The sequence below is a fragment of the Electrona antarctica genome (assembly GCF_951216825.1).
Source record: "Electrona antarctica genome assembly, chromosome: 8".
Taxonomy (NCBI): Eukaryota; Metazoa; Chordata; class Actinopteri; order Myctophiformes; family Myctophidae; genus Electrona; species Electrona antarctica.
Window position 1 is genome coordinate 58,160,315 of NC_136789.1, and position 19,984 is coordinate 58,180,298.

Here is a 19,984-nt window from a genome sequence, read left to right on the forward strand (position 1 = left end):
CATGGAGACATATCTGTGGACGGTCAACACATTAAATTACCGGTAGATAAATGTACAGGGATAATTGTACAGCTTCCACAAATCTGACCTGGCATGTACACATGCTGTATCTGAAAGGTGCAGTGTGTGTGTGTGTGTGTGTGTGTGTGTGTGTGTGTGTGTGTGTGTGTGTGTGTGTGTGTGTGTGTGTGTGTGTGTGTGTGTGTGTGTGTGTGTGTGCGCGTGTGCGTGTGTGTGTGTGCACACACATGTGCGTGAGAGACAAAGACACAGATTGGTCTCTCAACCACACGTAATGTTAAACTGTGTGTTTGATCGATGTGTTCTCCACATCAAACAAAACATGTGTGTTCCGTATGTGTGTATGGGGCCTACAATAGGAGTATGATGATGATGATGATGTTCCATTCCAGGAACAGTCAGAAAATATGTTTTGCCAGGGACAGGAGATTTGTGTTGTTAAAATGATTCAAATGATCGAGATTCTAAAAGCTCCTTTTATATTTGTTTTGTTTTTTAGTCTTATAGACTAATCGATTTAGTCAATTGTAAAAACTCAATTGCATACATGACACGTTTGGAAAACGTAAGAAAAGAAAACAGTCATCTCACCGGAGACAAAAGTAGTTCAAATTAAGTTTAAAGAAGTAGGTGCTGGATCGGGATAAAACATGAGATAAGAACAGCGGATCACGTTTGAACCTCAAACGGCCTTCATCAGGGAGGAAAAGACTGCTTGAGGTCGAAACATGTTCGCGTTATTGTTCCAATAAATTTACACTTATTTTAAAAGAAATGGATCGAATAAAGTGCATAATCCATAGCCATAATTCAGAACAATACGTTCCTTCAGTCCAAAAACTCCCACTGTCCCTTTAGTGTTGGACCATTACAAAGCAAACATTAGCTGTAGCGGGAGTCTAGTGACTTTGCGAACAGCCCGTGCACTTCTTCTAAGAAATAGTTGACAGTTATTACTATAAGTATTAAACTCTCACTTTAAAGTTGGCCTTCCAATAGCATCATCCTTGGGGAAAAAATATATATTTTTTGGCAGCATTTAGAGTTCATGTCACAGTTTGTGAGATTTATGAACAATGGGCGGTGTTTCTTTACTGCGCGAGACACCTTGAAATCGTTGGGTAAAGTTGGAATATAGCCACAGCACCAGGCAACACTATACTAGATGTTTACTGTAAGTCTATAGAATATAGCCACAGCACCAGGCAACACTATACTAGATGAATATAGCCACAGCACCAGGCAACACTATACTAGATGTTTACTGTAAGTCTTTTGTTTGTATTGCTCATTAATCTCCTAGTAATGTAGTGAAACATTTAAATAGCCTTGATTTTGAAAGTCGTTGCTTAAAATTTGATTAATCGCAGCATCTCATATGTGTGTGTGTGTGTGTGTGTGTGTGTGTGTGTGTGTGTGTGTGTGTGTGTGTGTGTGTGTGTGTGTGTGTGTGTGTGTGTGTGTGTGTGTGTGTGTGTGTGTGTGTGTGTTAAGCAATTTAAATGGGATTGACATTTAAAAAGTAAATGCGGCTTTGCATTCAATGCACTCAGTAGGCTACCCACATTCCTGACAAATTGCGACCCCTACAGCCAGTCAGCCACATAGATCGACAACAACAATCTAGTACTTTTAACTCAATGACTGCCAGAGTTAAAACATTGCCCTTGCCAGCGATTCAGAGTGTTTCACTAACCTTTAAAAGAACAAGATATATAATTGGCATGTGAGGAGGTGCTGTGGAAGTTCAGAAACCCGTCCACCAGTGTCATTATCGATTTTCAGTATTCCTGAAAAGTTGCAATACGATAATGGAAGCCATCGTTCTCACAATAAATACAAAATAAAAACTGCTCCTGTGAGGCACATACCGAGTAGAAACAAATGGTGGCATTTTATCAGTTTATTTATTATTAGTGAGGACCTATTATATGAAGATATGTGGTATAGCGCCCTCTACCGTAAACCACTGAAAACACATCATAGCGGGAATCTCGTCATTGGTAACGTGAGCCTTGGAAGAAAATTATTCTCCTTCTACAGCACTGTCTGGCAAGTGTGGAATTCCCCTTTCCCCTTCCCTCCAAAAATGCGGATCACTGGCTTCCTTTAAAACAGACCATGAATATCCAAAGTTCAGTAGGCCAAAGGGAGAGTAAATGATCACTTCTCCCTTAGACCGCTGATCACCCCCCTCTTTTGACACAGATCATGGGCACTACCCAAACCACCCAGACGCCTCTATGCTTTCCACATGCCTCCTCCACCCCATTCACCTCCAGAGGTGCTCTTTTCCCTGTTCCTCTCTCCCTCTCTCTCTCTCAGTCCCTGCTGAGGGGTTACCATCCACGAAGCCGTGCCGACGAAGCAAACGACCTCCTCGCCGAAGACTCCTGGATCAGCAACCCTCCCAGAACCTATACGTGCACACACGCACGCACGCACGCACGCACGCACGCACGCACGCACGCACGCACGCACGCACGCACGCACGCACGCACACACGCACACACGCACACACGCACACACACACACACACACACACACACACACACAGTGCCCTGGAGATTATTACAGCATACCGTATGTCACGGTGGCAAGTCTGAAGAAATAAAGGAGAGAGAGAGAGAGAGAGAGAGAGAGAGAGAGAGATAGAGAGAGTGGAGCGAGGTGCAGAGGTAGAGAGAATGTGTCCCTTGTGAACGCTCCATATTCACCCGTCAGCTCCTTCTGCACCTCCTCTCATTCGCCTCTCCTCCCCTCCACTCCACCTCCTCCAAGCTGCTCCTCCTCTGAGAGACCTCTCTTTCTCTCTCTCTCTCTCTCTCTTTCTCTCTCTCTTTCTCTCTCTCTCTCTTTCTCTCTCTCTCTCTCTCTCAGATATCTGCAAGCCTGAGGCCAAATGAAGGAACGAGGAATGACAAGGGAGTGTCTGTGCTTTGTTGTTCTCCTGCGATCGTCAGACAGACAGACAGACAGGTAGAGAGTGAGAGTCTGGAAGAGATCGCTGCAATGTCATTCTTGGTTGGATTCATTAGATTTTGTGCAGAATGTGTGACCAGAGCATTTTCCAAACATGTAAGAAACGGTCTACAATCCAAACTGCTCGCAAGCTTGACTGTTCAGAAACATGTGTGTAAAGCTGGGTAACCTGTAAGGGCTCGTCCAGGATTTGAACCCAGGATCCCTCACACCCGAAGCGATAATGATACCCCTAGACCAACGAGCCCAACTTCACTGTCATCTTTAGTCTGACAAAGCTGTTTGATGGCTTTTTTGAAGATGTCACAGACGCCGCCGCAGATAATGGAGATAGGAGAGTCAATCTAACCCATGGTGGGTCACATTCTGAAGATTGCGATGATGCTTGGGGTGTGGGTTCAAGTCCCTCTTTGTGCAGAGCGGTAGTCGTGGCACTTTCAAGTCCTGCCGACTACAGAACCTTGCTTGTACTGGAGCTTCCATTGAAGCTTTATGGATTGTGCAGGTACAACCGTTGGGGGTAACTTTGTATCTTTGTGTCTTTCACTGCATTTATAATCTTGAAGAATGACATAATCTAAGTCAGGTACATGGTGGTGTGTTGCAAATGCCATTCTGGGATGAATTAGATTTTGTTCAAGAGTGCAAAATGTGTGAACAGAGCATTTTCCAACCATGTAAGAAACCAGTTTTAATCCAAACTGCTCACATGCAAGCTTGACTAACCGTTCAGAACATGTGGAAAGCTGGGTGAACTAGATGGGCTCGTCTGGGAACACGGGACCCTGAGTGAGAATCATACCCCCCCTAGACCAACAACCAACCATTTGGGTTTCCCCGCGCAGGTTACATTGCTGCCGACTACAGAAACCTGCTTGTGTTTTAAGGTTCAATTGAAGCTGTATAGATTGTGTATCAGGTACAACCGTCGGGTGTTGCTTGTCACGTTGTAGACTGCAGTTTTCCTTCTGTCAGTGTGGACACAGTCTGTCTGTGGTGCATAATTGACAAAACAAATTATTTTATTAATAATGTACTTTCGTTAAAATCTCAGTGTTTTGCCAGTTAATCGGGGTCCACTTGCAATTTATTCACGGCTCACCAGTGGGCCCCAGCCCATAGAGTTAAAGGACCACATAAAAACACATCTTTAAATGTCTAAACGTTTCCCTTCTGTTGACATATTTCTTCCACCGCTGCTTATAACAGCGGTGGTTCAATCCCCAGCCCCCCTACGCTACTGTTGAAGTGCCCTGGAAGGTTCCCGGTTCAATCCCCAGCCCCCCTACGTTACTGTTGAAGTGCCCTGGACCACCCAGCCTGGTGGAGGTATGCACTACTGAGTGAGGCTTTGTAGTTGATCCCTGTAATGACTTGACAGACAGAGACTACTGTGTGTGTGTGTTTGTGTGTGTGTGTGCGTGTGTGTGTGTGTGTGTGTGCGTACGTGCGTGCGTGCGTGCGTGCGTGCGTGCGCATGCGTGTGTTCTGTGTACAAACACAATATGACTATTTATCTTTGTTGCTGGTGGATTGCATCATTGCTAAAAAGACCCCAGGCCCAAAGATGTCCCCCTGGCAACTGTTTCAACTTTGGGTCAGCCTACATGTAAAAGTGCCCAAAGTTGAAGGGCAGAGCTTCAACTTCGGCTACCCAGTACCCAGGGTGTTTCAACTTTGGGTCAGCCTACATGTAAAAGTGCCCAAAGTTGAAGGGCAGAGCTTCAACTTCAGCTACCCAGTACCCAGGGTTGAAGCGCCCTTCAACTTTGGGCACTGGATAGCTGAAGTGGCAGTGGATCAGATCAGCTGCCTTTTTGGGAATTGGAAGGTTCCCGGTTCAATCCCCAGCCCCCCTACATTACTGTTGAAGTGCCCTGGAAGGTTCCCGGTTCAATCCCCAGCCCCCCTACGCTACTGTTGAAGTGCCCTGGAAGGTTCCCGGTTCAATCCCCAGCCCCCCTACGTTACTGTTGAAGTGCCCTGGAAGGTTCCCGGTTCAATCCCCAGCCCCCCTACGTTACTGTTGAAGTGCCCTGGAAGGTTCCCGGTTCAATCCCCAGCCCCCCTACGCTACTGTTGAAGTGCCCTGGAAGGTTCCCGGTTCAATCCCCAGCCCCCCTACGTTACTGTTGAAGTGCCCTGGAAGGTTCCCGGTTCAATCCCCAGCCCCCCTACGCTACTGTTGAAGTGCCCTGGAAGGTTCCCGGTTCAATCCCCAGCCCCCCTATACGCTACTGTTGAAGTGCCCTGGAAGGTTCCCGGTTCAATCCCCAGCCCCCCTACGCTACTGTTGAAGTGCCCTGGAAGGTTCCCGGTTCAATCCCCAGCCCCCCTACGCTACTGTTGAAGTGCCCTGGAAGGTTCCCGGTTCAATCCCCAGCCCCCCTACGTTACTGTTGAAGTGCCCTGGACCACCCAGCCTGGTGGAGGTATGCACTACTGAGTGAGGCTTTGTAGTTGATCCCTGTAATGACTTGACAGACAGAGACTACTGTGTGTGTGTGTGTGTGTGTTTGTGTGTGTGTGTGCGTGCGTGCGTGCGTGCGTGCGTGCGTGCGTGCGTGCGCATGCGTGTGTTCTGTGTACAAACACAATATGACTATTTATCTTTGTTGCTGGTGGATTGCATCATTGCTAAAAAGAATTGAGAAACACTCAGCCAAGAGGGATATAAGAGAGAGGAGATGGAGGGAGAGAAGGGACCTAGAGGAGAGAGAGAGAGAGAGAGAGAGAGAGAGAGACTGAAAAAAGGTAGGGAAAGTGATATTCTTTTGGTTAAAACGAAAAGGTATTTGTTTAAAAGTTAAAGCTTTATATTATTAGTCATTAGTCTCTCCGTCTTTCAAATTCTTTCATAAACAGAACATTCATTTTCAAGTTGCCAATTTCAGCCAAGCAGGACAGCCAAAGCACAGCCAACACCGCCATTCCGACCATGTGGCTTCCGCGTGCGTTTAGGTTTAGAGTTAGAGTTAGGGACAGCTAGGGGCAGTAATGCGGTGCGTCGGAATGGCGATAAGTCAGAACAGCGGACTTCGGAATGCCGATGTGTAAACCAGGACAGAGTATGCAATTTACCTGCTTCAATGTGATAGTGTTCCAGTTCCAATGTCCTTTCTGCTCATCACTTCTTTATCCTGTATCCTGAATACGTTCTCCCGATTAGATACAATTGGTATCTGGACCTGAAAATACATTGTCTGTTTACTGAAAAGCTGGAGAGAGAGAGATGTTACTGAACAAACACTCTACCAATGATCACTATACAAATAAAGAGCTATATAACACTTAGTTAAAAAAACAAAAACAAAACAAACATATAAACCTAAAGTTCTGCCAATTATTTGCGGGTGCCCACTTGCAGCATCCTCACGGCCCTCCAGTGGGCCCCGGGCCACAGGTTGAGAGCCACTGTTGTAAAGCACTATGAGTGGTCGTAGAAACTAGAAAGAAGCTTCATAAACAGCGGTCCATTAACCACTAATGTTTTGTGTAAAACTCTTTGAACAGACCTGTGGGAATGTGCTGTGCAAATAAATTGCAGCCTTTGGCTGCAGTTCAGCATTGGAGGACAGTAACCAAATACACGTACTTGAGTACCGGTACTTAAAGCTGTATGATGTAACTTTCCTCTTCTACCCTAGATTTGCACTCGGTTGGAAGTGCTGACATTTTATGTTACCGTTGTGCTAATAGAGCCGGTCCGCTTGCTATGGGGATACATTTAGTATTGACCATCAGGTCAGAATTCGTGCCAGATCCTGTGTCTATAGGACCAGATCTGACAAGCCCGGGGGCGGCAGTGGCTCAGGGTAGATTGGCCTGTAAAGAGGCCGGATGGGAACCCCGAGGCTCCATCCCGGGCTCCCCCAGACCCAGAGTTAGTGTCGAAGTGTCCTTGAGCAAGACTCTGAACCCCTAATTGCTCCCTTGGTTGGAGCCTTGCATGGATTCCGCCGGCGTCGGTGTATGAATGTGTCAATGTAATGCACAATATGTAAAATGCTTTGGATAAAAGCAATATAAAAATGCACCATTTACTTTTCTTTTAATGAAAATAAAAATAAAAAGTAAAAACAAACTAACACAAAAGTTACAATATGGAGATAAGAGGTTTATGCCCGACAGCAACGATATATAGGCTACTTTGTGTCTTCCTGGTGGTAGATCTGTGGAAAGTATAGTCACTGCCAAGTATGTACAAAAAAACATGAAAAGTTGAAATATATGCATGGAGATACAAGGTTTCTGCCCGACAGCAACAATACCGGTATATGTATTTGTGACACATAGTCCTCTCTCTCTCTCTCACTCACACACACACACACACACACACACACACACACACGCACACACACACACACACACACACACACGCACACGCACACACACGCGCGTGCGTGCGTGCGATCACAGTTTGTTGTGGCCTCAAGACCAGCTGACAGAGATTAACACTTTTGCTCATGATTTATCCCGTCGAAACAGGTGTGCTGTGCATGTTGTTCTGTGCGTGGCTGTGTGTGTGTGTGTGTGCATGCATGCAAATGTGTTTTCATGTATCTGCGTGCACATCAAATCTAAAGTAGCAAAAGTAGAAAGTACCTATATATGTCCCATTTCGCAAGTTTTCAAATGTATAAAAGATATTTTGAAACAGCAGATCTACAAGCTCACAATGCATTGCACGTTGTGAGCTTGAGGTAGGCCTAATATCTACAAAATCTACAAAATAACTAGTAACTAGCACTACAGCGTCACACAAAAGCAACAAAAGTAGCAGAGCCACAAGCTTGAATATATATACTGTATATATTTGCTTTTTTTTTATTTGAATCCTGAAATGTCCCAGTTTTGGACATGATTTTTATTTTATTTTTAGAATTGCCCATTTGGTGATTAGTTCATTGTATAGACTGAGCAAAATCGACGAGGAGGCGTGATGATCTGTTTAGATCTATTTGTTTTCTCCTGATTTAAGATATTCATATTTGTGTTCCTTCCTACCCTTTTGGTTAGGAAAGAGGTTGCTTTATTGATATATTGTTCTTGCTGTTGTTTTCACCCTGAGTCTATAATCATTATTCTTCCGTTATCTGTAAAATAAAATACTAGTTGATGAAAGTGATCTGCTATGGGGGAATGTTTGAGGGACTTGGGGAAAGACGGCCACACACCATAGTGCAGTAAACCGTTCTTGGGATCCGGGGACCCCCAGGGGTCCTTGAGGGATTTCCAGGGTGTCCCCAGCTAAATGATAGTTTGTTACCAAATGGACCATTATGGGTCCGTAACTCAGAGAGTGTGCAAATGCACAATTTCAGAGTTAAATTAAATTAGATTTTACAATATAAATTGGTATCTCAGATATATGAATGCCATTAAATGGAGGAACGTAGCCTAATGCAGGTCCTTATGAAGGTAAGTCTTCCGCACAACCGGTTCAGTTTTAAGCAGGTGCGTTGGCGACAAAGCAGTAGACATGTAGGAGAAGGAGGGAGGCCCGCACACTGCTGGTTCAAGAGCTTTTATTTGGATGAATAACGAGCAACGTTTCGGTCCTGCGACCTTCCTCGGGCTTCTACAAAGTTGGGATCCTTGAAATTAAAATGGCTGAAAATCACTGCTTGAGTCGTAAAGATCGTTTAAAATGGGGGTCCGCGGGCTAATAAGTGTCAATTTGAGGGGTCCTTGCCATGAAAATGTTTGAGAACCACTGCCATAGTGCATGTATGCTGTGTCTTGGTTTACCCTTAGGCTGGATATAAAATTTCTAAAGAACTTGGGCAAGATAAGAATAAGATAAGATGAGATAAGACAAGATAGACCCAGAGGGAGATTGCAGTGTCATGATAACAGCAACAGCAGTAAGAATGAAACACAGAAGAGGTGGCGTTGAGAACAAATGTTATACTTTGCCGTACGATGGTGCCACATGCCATCGCCACAAGGCGTCGCTTCCGCGACACTTTCTGAGCTTGTAGATCGGCTATTTTCAGCGTGCGATAACCATAGCGGGACAAAGGATAAATCGAGCCCTAAGATGCAAGAACCAATTAACCAAAGACAGATGAGCATAAAAATAAAGGTACAATAAAACACAAAGCTGGCTGGACACTGGCTATATCTGTGTGTTCCTTTTCTCTGTGTGTTCTCTGTGAATGTTAATGCAGGTGCTGCTGGGAGTCAAAGGGAGTTCATCAAAACATAGAAAGTGAACGCCGAAGGCTAGGACAAAGTTTGAGTCCAATAAAATATAATAAGGGTAATAATAATAAGAATAATGACAAAGTCAAAATAGGCAAGTAATATATAACATGTAAAATGCAATAAAAGCACTTTGTCATTGTACATATTCATAATGGGAATTGTACATGTTTCTCTACAATGAGGTTATTGCAAAATAATAATACTAATAACAACAACAACAACAATAAAACAACACATGGTAGTATAGGGTACATACAAGCATTTAAGTAATAGTTATCAGTGACTTCAAATTAAAATGAGAAATTCTTGTTTTCCCCAAATTGCTCACCATACATGTCTACATACTTAAGGCACCTATCTAACACAGGCAGAAACCTATATGCTACTGTCTGTAAGTATGCCCTAACAGGGCAACCAGACTATTGTAATTAACCCTTCACTAAGTCCCTCCCCAACCCATCCTTGTCCAATAGGCACGTTAGCAGCGAAGAAAGCTTGACCTGCATAGCAACCGTTGCTAAACTATTTGGATTGGCATTGGACAATCGCTTTTTGGGGTGGGATTTAGTGAAGGGCTAATTGTAACACTTTATTCTTTCTTTATTATTTTACCGGAGTAACCCTTTTTTGGCACGCTACTTGTGTCCCGCAGTTTTGATAGTACGCACTCGAGTCATATGTCAAATCGACCGGCTTCATCAGGAAATTAGGAATGGTGTGCTTGCTCAGAAATGTTGCATAGTTTAATTGATATTAATTTATTCGTGCATTCAATTTCCCCATTGACATGGGAAAATGCGAAAACTGGGAGACCATAAGGGCTATAGTTACAAAACTTGGAGGGGAGGTTCATAATAATTACAAAAATGAAATAACATACCGGTATAATAATATCAAGTGCGCTATAACAATCCACTTTACGTTTTGGCCCTTAACTCTTGAACATTATGTCGTTAAACCGCCATTCAGAATTTTCTTCAAAACACACTATTTGCTCCTCCTACAGATTTTGTCCAAATCTCACAAATATTGGTACACATGATCTGTGGACCTATCCGATGAAAACACCACAGGCAGAATTTTGATAGTGCGTATCGTTCGGCCATAATCGTCGTCCAAAGTTAGTAGGAGGGGCCTATTTTACAAAAGAAATGCCACAAATCATGAACCAAACTTCCAATCCACCCCAAATTTGAATCACATGTCGGGGATGGTGTAATCAACCAAAAGCCAAAAGCAATTCCATTTTCAGGGGGCGCCGCAAATGCAAAACATTTTACCGTTTGTTGCAGAAAAAAGGTTTTTGGGGGGATAAATCCCCTCCATATTACTTACACATGAACACAGGGGTGGTGTGACATTGTAATTGGCTAGCAAAATTAGTGGGAGGGGCCTATATAAGCGATTGTGGCAACCACACTTTTTTCTAAATTGGACTTTTCTAGTTCTTATATTGTTATTTTTGTTCACTCCCCCCCAGTGTGTCCCTGCTGCTGCTGCACTGGAACTGCCATCTATGTTTACATGCCTGGACGTGAGAATTGCATTATGGAACGTGCACGTAACACTTTACATTGTATGGCTTTATTTAATCATGAAAGAAAATGTATATTTCTTATATATATCTCATATCTTACTCTACTCCTGTCAGGAATATCTGGAAAAGCTGACCTGCTTGCAGGTATAAAGTAGGCCTATATATAGTATTTCATTCTACTCATGTCAGGAGAATATGAACACATAACTGTTTAACTGGCTGTATTCCTTGTTCTTCCTTTCCACCCTCATTCGTTTCGTCTTATGCCCTTTGCTGAAAACTACAAAAGATGAGAGCTTGCGAAAGCAATAAATAATAATTCACCCTCTATTACACCTGTGAACCTGCAACAATAAAGTCAAAGCATTATTATTGTCACAAGTCAAGATATGATGAATTGACCCACGCAGACTGAGGAGTCAGCCCTTTCAGCACAGCTGCAATAGCTCAGGAGCTCATTATGGGCCGGAGAAACGGCTGACTGATGCAGGTATACACAGGCTTGATGTTTAGACTGCTGTAAACACATGGTGACATCAACCTGACCCCATTTATCCATTCATTTAGCTGAGAGCGCAGGAGAGGAGAGGAGAGGAGAGGAGAGGAGAGGAGAGGAGAGGAGAGGAGAGGAGAGGAGAGGAGAGGAGAGGAGAGGAGAGGAGAGGAGAGGATGAAACCTTGAGAATGACAGCCAAGAGGACAAGGAAATTAATACTCCAACGTTTTACTCAATAGCAATATACCACAATATACAAATACTCTGTTACAAGTAAAAGGCCGGCATATTCAACATTTTACTTGAGCAAAAATTCTAAAGCATTTGCGTACAAATATACTTATAACAAAGTAAAAGTATAGGCCTGTATGTAACTTTCCAAAAATTGAATATAATAGATCTACAAGCTCACACGACACGCTGTGAGCTAGCAGATCGGCTATTTCTAAAAAATAAAGTCTCCATAATATGGAGATCCCTATACTGTAATAATCTAAATCTAAAAAGTAACTAACTATAGTGGAAACCTCATAAATGCAAAACTGTTACTTATCAGGATTCAAATTAAAAATACATCAAAAGTAGCAGATCTACAAGCTCAAAATGTGTTGCTTGGCGTAGTATATTATATGATCAAGTAGGGCGTTCATTTACTGGGGAAAAACACACAAAAGGTATTCATGGAGATATGAGGTTTCATGCCTGTCAGCAACAAAAAGTAAAATAAAAAAGGAAATACTGAAAGCACCTGTACTTAGTAACTTGAGTAGGTATAGGATTACCTTCCATTCCTGTCACACATGGGAGGAAATGAGAGGAGATAAGATGACAGGAACAGAGGGGAGGAGGAAGATGGGGTTGAGAGAGATAGAGGAGAGAGAGCGGCTCTATATCTACAGATCTGTGCCAGGGCAAACAGAGCGCTGACTCACTCATTAAAGTGGGCTGTGTGGGTACAGTAGAGCTTGATGTTAGCACAGGAGACGTCTTCCCGCTGTAAACATTATGGCGCCACCAACCTGACCCTGTTTATTCATAATGCTGAACAGATACTAGCTCTGGTCCATAGCCTTACTGCTCTTGCTGCCGTTGCAGAGCTATGGACCAGAGCTAAACAGATACCGCAGGTGCATGGGGAGGAGAGGAGAGGAGAGGAGAGGAGAGGAGAGGAGGGGAGGGGAGGGGAGGGGAGGGGAGGGGAGGGGAGGGGAGGGGAGAGGAAATTATGAAACCTGGAAAGGAAATTATGATTCCTGGAAAGGGAGAGGGAGATGAGATAAAGGCGGCAGAGAGATGATATAGACTCTTTAAAAAGACCCCATACTGTAAACAACACTGATTCAGCAGCCAGACTGAAAGCTATCAGTATGCAGCAGCCTACAGGGAGGAGGTCTGTGGTGTCGTGACAACCAACCTCACTCTCAACGGGGCAACCTCGCTCCAAGACCCAGGAGCTGATGACGGACTGTGTGGGAGGACAGAGCACGGCCCTTGGCCTATCAACACCCATGGCATTGCGCTGGAGTGGGTCAGTGACTTCAAATTCCACGGCGCGCGCACACCACCACCGCACACGCGTTGCAAAAGGTTCAGCGGCGCATGTAGGTCTAACTACTGTCTCCGTCAGCCGAAGAAATGCAGTGTGAGCCGTCGTGTCCTTATAGGCACAGGTGCCAACAATGGCACAGCAGAGGGTGAGCACTAGCCGGCACACTGGCACAAGTGTGAGAGAGATGATTTTTTCCTTTAAATTGAAATATATATTTAAAAACAGTTTACAGTCAAATTAAGTCCACTCACATTTGTATGCAAATTGCATCCTGCACATATTTCTACATTCATTCAAACTCACATTCATTGAATTCTGACTGGGGAGAAAGTGGTAATAATAATAATTGAGTCTAATTAATCGTGATGTGAAAGAAAATACTTAAAAATAAAGGTTGCAATCAAAATTGGATGGAAATATTTAATTTTTACGTGGTGTCATAATTAAACATAATGTCGATATAGCACACCGACTATCAAGCAAATAAAGACACAGCACTTTATGTCAAAAAGGTTGCATCCTGCATGCATCGCTGCATGATATGTGTCACAATCCGTCATGCTGCTGCTGCAGCCACGGCCAGGCAAGCCATACCGATACAGCAGTGCATGGTTCTCAAACTGTTTTGACACCGGGCACCCCTGGAAATAAATTATGTTTTCATCCACGACACCCCTGAATTACATCGTTACTTCATAGCACCTTTTGTCATATTAGCATAAATATGTACATTTTCCCCAAAGATACAATATATGTCACGAGGATATTTGTTTCCAATATTAGGACAGGCTGAAAATAACTTTCATACTTGCCGTTTAATCACTTAAACCCCAGCATTCTGTTTCTGGGGGGAACATTCAACCAAAATAGGCAATCTACGAGCTCACAACGCGTAGACCTGCTATTGTTGGTGAAGAAACTTGGTGTACTGTAGGCTGGTTGTGCTGTATACTTATAGTTAAACTGTACTTGGTGCGTTCCTTTTCAGGCTAGAGTAGAGTAGAGTATAGTAACAGTATTCTGAGGCACCCCTGGACATGCATCAAGGCACCCTAGGGTCCTACAGAATGTGCCGAAAGCCGCTCCACCGCACTGAAGAACTGTTGAGTCACCATGCATGCTGCACAGACGACACATGCAGACTCGCTCGGCGGTGCCTCTCGTGACTCAAGTCCACTTCAGACAGCGAGACTTCGTCATTTTAACATGTTTTTTTGTTTTTTTGTTTTGACGTGAACGTTTGCCATTTGGTCGCATGTCGTCCCATGCCGTCACTATACAGACTTGAGAGTGAGAATATGTTGCCTACCTACACCTCTGCTGAAGAGGCAATATGTTCAGACGGGCATCCCACTACTAAAGTTTAATCTGAACCTGAGTAAACTGCTCCTGTTCATGACAGAAGCTTTGTAGACGTGCTGTAGGCCTATATGTGACAGCCGATATGGCAGCTGAGGCCAGAGTGAAGGAAGCAGATGCAATGTGAGTCCCCAGCCAATATTAAATTGGGGAGAACAGACTGGATAGAGACAGAAGTTAGCAAGGCAGGCACGCAGCTATGGATGACGCAAGCCCAGAGTCGAACCCTCATCCTCCACCCTACCTCTGACCCCTACAACAGCGTAATTACGCCCGTCTCCATCTTTTCCAGGTTTTCACATCGCCAATTTGTCTGTTTAATAACAATTGAACTCTAATCAGACCCCTCCTCTTCCCTCCCTCTCTCAACTTTCCAGAAAGCCTTGCTCATGGGCCCGGGGGACAGATTAGTCACGTCCGCATGTGATTGGTGGATCGATTGCATTGGAACTCAGCGTCCCGTGCGGGTCACAACCTAACATGGTGTTGCAGTCACACCTCCCTCTTCTTTCTCTCTCACTGCAGTTTCCTCCTGCCATTCTCTTCATCCAACTCTCTCTCTCTCTCTCTCTCTCTCTCATCATGTCTTCCATCCCCAAGTGATTTTTCACGTCTCAATTGCTCCGTCAATTCTCATTTGCTCACTATGTGTCCCTCGCCACCACCCTGTCTCTCATCACTCTTTCCCCATATTATATTCACTCCATCTCCCCCCCCCCCCCCCCCCCTCTCTCTCTCTCTCTCTCTCTCTCTCTCTCATTCGACATCTCTCTTCGTCACCACCTCAGTATGTGATGGGTTGATTCGCAGTCCAAAATCGTTTGTGTTGTTTAGCCTCGCCTGGAGACGCAGTCACTCTTTTTAATTTCCATTCATTCATTTATGGGTTGTTGTAGAGTGAACGTTTTCCCCCGAACGCTGAATGACTGAGTCCCTGTTAAGAGAGAAACTCCATGGTGGCATGCTGCATAATATACTGTATATCCATTACCAGGGTGTGTGTGTGTGTGTGTGTGTGTGTGTGTGTGTGTGCGTGCGTGCGTGCGTGCGTGCGTGCGTGCGTGCGTGCGTGCGTGCGTGCGTGCGTGCGTGCATGCGTGCGTGCGTGCGTGCGTGCGTGCGGGCCTAAAGCTGTCGTGATACACTAGGAAGGTTGCATGACACTACGCTATACCCGCATGCTCGCCACCCTCTCGCTTTCAGACACCGCCTCTGGCTAGCCCTTGGTGGTGCACGGAGAAGAGCTTTTGTGCATCAGCCGTCTACCTTCATGCCTCTGCAGTGGTCCCCTGGAGGAGTGTCGTGCCTCTGCAGTGGTCCCCTGGAGGAGTGTTGTGCAACGTGGACATGCCTCTGCAGTGGTCCCCTGGAGGAGTGTCGTGCCTCTGCAGTGGTCCCCTGGAGGAGTGTCGTGCCTCTGCAGTGGTCCCCTGGAGGAGTGTTGTGCAACGTGGACATGCCTCTGCAGTGGTCCCCTGGAGGAGTGTCGTGCCTCTGCAGTGGTCCCCTGGAGGAGTGTCGTGCCTCTGCAGTGGTCCCCTGGAGGAGTGTCGTGCATCGTGGACATGCCTCTGCAGTGGTCCCCTGGAGGAGTGTCGTGCCTCTGCAGTGGTCCCCTGGAGGAGTGTCGTGCATCGTGGACATGCCTCTGCAGTGGTCCCCTGGAGGAGTGTCGTGCATCGTGGACATGCCTCTGCAGTGGTCCCCTGGAGGAGTGTCGTGCCAAACACTGGCCTGCATGGAGGTGTATGCTCATGTCCTATAGTTTTAATCTTGTCTCCAGCTGTAGCTCATGTGTGATTCCCTCCTCATATATTAGTCTCGGGGATTTATCACCATTGTTTTTTATCATTATTGAAACATTTTAAATACTACTTAATACTTTTAAAAACCAGTACCACTCCAATTGCAATAATGCTGGGTGGACTAAAGTGGCACTGTTGAGCAGCCAAAGGGGCTTATTGCTTGGTCCCCTCTTATCTCTGCTTGCAGCTATATATTCTTTTTTATTATTTTGTTTTCTTTTAAATGTTGAGTCAGGTGTTTGTGTGGACGTGAGGTATTTAAAGGCTGGGTTTGTCTGAACACATCGCATACTCGTTGCACAAGCGACAAACTCCTGTTTTATTATAGTTTTTTTTTTTAGGGGTTTAAAGTAAAGTTTAAAGATGTTCTTTATTTGATGAATAACAAACAAGCCTGCAGAGAGTTCTCAGAACCGTCACCATCTCCTTGGAAACACAGCTGTCGCTCAGAGAAAAATAACAGCATTTTAAGATGACTTGAAGCTATACCGTCTGGATCTCATTTGAATGAATAAAACATAATTTTAACTATTCTGTATGGTAAAGTATGTCAATATGATATAAATACATATGAATGTTAAAATATGTCAATACAATATAACTAGTACATCTGTGTAGTATAGTATGTTAACAATATAACTAGTAAATGTACTTGCTGGATATTAATTTGATCAGATAGGCCCTTCCGGTACAAACCCATAACGCCAAACATACACATATATTTTTTTATGGTTTCTGGAGAAAGATAGATATTGTGTGTGCTAGTGAGTGTGTGTGTGTGTGTGTGTGTGTGTGTGTGTGTGTGTGTGTGTGTGTGTGTGTGTGTGTGTGTGTGTGTGTGCGTGCGTGCGTGCGTGCGTGCGTGCGTGCGTGCGTGCGTGCGTGCGTGCGTGCGTGCGTGCGTGCGTGTTTGGCTGTGTGGTCGTGTGCTTCAGTGCTGGGTGTGTAGAGGTGTCTTCTTCAATCCTGTGTGTGTGTGTGTGTGTGTGTGTGCGTGCGTGCGTGCGTGCGTGTGTGTGTGTTTGGCTGTGTGGTCGTGTGCTTCAGTGCTGGGTGTGTAGAGGTGTGTTCTTCAATCCTGTGCGTGCGTGCGTGCGTGCGTGCGTGCGTGCGTGCGTGCGTGCGTGCGTGTGTGCGTGTGCGCTTCAGTCCTGTGTGACTCAGGCAGTGAAACAAGCTCAGATGGAGAGTAAACACACTCACCCAGATCCTCTGAGAGCCAGACCAAATTAATCAAACCTCAATTCCCTTCAAATCACGAACCCAACTCACAGGATGGAGGCACCCAGATGGAGCGAGCGTGTCACTTTATTTGTGTGTGTGTGTGTGTGTGTGTGCGTGTGCGTGCGTGTGTGCGTGTGCGTGTGCGTATGCGTATGTGTATGTGTATGTGTGTGCGTGTGCGTGTGTGTGTGTGTGTGTGTGGCATGGTACAGGCGTATACACACACACAGGGGAGGTGTGTGTGACCTGTACACACACGGTGACACACACACACGCACACACACATGCATACTGTACATACATCTGCAGCCATACGTGCACGCACATGAATCGACTCAGGAAATAACATACACAAACAAAGATGTTTAGGGCATACACATAGTGTACGCACATTCACACACGCGCGTGCGCACACGCCGCACACACATGCACACACACGCGCACGCACGCACACACGCACATACACATCTCCTTGCAGTATAGTAGCCTATAGTTATGATGATGAGCCAAGACAATTCAAGCAGAAAATTGTTGCTTCCTCCTTCAACTTTCCCCCCAGCCTCTGAATGATTTGTATACTCCTCCTGAAAGCACCCTGAAGACACACCAGAGTGTCCACACTGGAGGATCTACTGTAAACAGTGTGAAAACACCGGAAATAAACCCTTTTCTCTATTGTAGGATGAAGGAACAACATGGTGAATGATGATACACTCAGGCAGTAGCCTAACAATTTATTTTAATATATTACACAACCAGGTGGAGTTTGTAGCTGACCTACTGACTTTGATTTGAGGACCTTACCACATGCAGCTTAACATGTATACTGTATAATGTTATGGAAGATCATCTGATTTATTGTGGGGTGGAAGTGACAATTAAGTAACACAACAGTAACTTCACTCTCTGACAGGGACATATTCTGGCCAGTGGCCTCTGGCCTGTAAGATTTTCAGGGAACATGAGAATGATTTGGGTTGCAATGCAACCCAAATTACGCGACCCAAATCATTCTCATGTGGGTTGGGTAACCATGCAAAATGGGAAGATTACCATTAATGAAGTACAAATGTTGAAATGAATCAATCCGGGGGAAGATACTTTTCAACCTGATAATAGACTATTTTCCATCACTTTTCGAGATGGAGCTAAGAATATAAATAGGGTGGTAGTTGCCAGGGTCTAATTTGCTAAGAGTAACACTCGGACAGGTAGCCTACATGGATTTTGATTTTGATTGTTTAAAGGTCTGACCATGCAAAAAGGGAAGAGTAGCATATACTATAATATTAGTATAAATGTTACAATGGAATCAATCATTGATTAGATTAGATTAGATTAGATTAGATTAGATTAGATTAGATTAGATTAGATTAGATTAGATTAGAGTATTTATTATCCACAAAGGAAATTTGTTTTGCTCAGGTCAATGTATACATTCAGGACAATACATACATATACAAATACAATAAAACACCCAGCAAAGTACTAGTAAAATAATTCAACATTTTAAAAGCAGTTAGCAACCTAAACTGGACATAAAAACAAAGAAAATAATACACTGACTAACAAACACACGCTCTGACCGTTGCGAGTCGCCAGCATGCAGCGGCTCCAATTGATTGATTGAAAATGATGTTCACTATAGAGATTTAAACGTAATTTACACTTTACAAAATGACATACCATTGACAATACAATCTATAAAATCCCCATAACAACTATACAGTGAGCCTCACATTCCACCACTGGCAATGCAGATCAAACTAGTACATTGCTTCACACATACACACCATGCCCAGGTAGATATAAATGGCAATGTGAATGCCCCCAATATGCTTAATTACTGCTCATAACCCATTCAGTGCAATTTACCACATCAACATTGCCACCATTGTACACGCAACTATTTGGTGTCCAGACTACACAGACGTGAGGACTCAGAATTTGACCATTGCTTGCTTATGCTATGTGTTGTAAGTAACCTAACCTTGTCTGAAAATAAGCTGCATTGAAGATGAACTACCGATTGTCTCAGATCATTCACCAGTAGGCCTAAACGTTAAGGCCCACATTCCATCAATTGTAATGAAGATCACATCTGCACACACCACTTCACACATACACACCCTGCCCAGGTAGAGATCAATTGCAATGCAAATAGACAGAGACCATTTGCAGACCGCAGCCATCTTGCCAGAAAGGTGGTAACTAGATGCAATTTCCCATTGACAGCCCATTCATCCAAAGACACCCAAAGATAGACAAATCTGTAAAGACTTTGGTGAAAGTAAAAAAATGAAATGAAATTGGGCAGTGCAAATGAAATGAAATTGGGCAGTGCAAACAGTGCCATACCATATCCAAAGAAACATAATTTATTCACTGAAGCAGTAGCAGAAGTTTTTTTTTTAAATTATTATTACCTTTATTTATAGTTAAAGTAGATTTTGATGACTTTCAAAAACTCAGTTATAGGCTATAGTTGATTACTAAATTAGCTAACAAATCAAAGCACACTTCCCTTTCAAACTAAATGAATACATGTCATGTCTATGTCCGGCCACGTAGGTTGCTAACACTAACCTCGGTCTTAACCGGCCACGTAGGTCGCTAACACTATTAAACCATAGTCTTAACCGGCCACGTAGGTCGGACTAACGGGATGTCAGACTTATGGTATGGGCAGTCTCCGAACCGATGGCCCAACACAATAAATATAGCAACATCTTAAAAGTCATCTTAAAAGACACATGATGACGCATACCGGTGAAAAACCCTTTTCTTGTACAGTTTGTGGC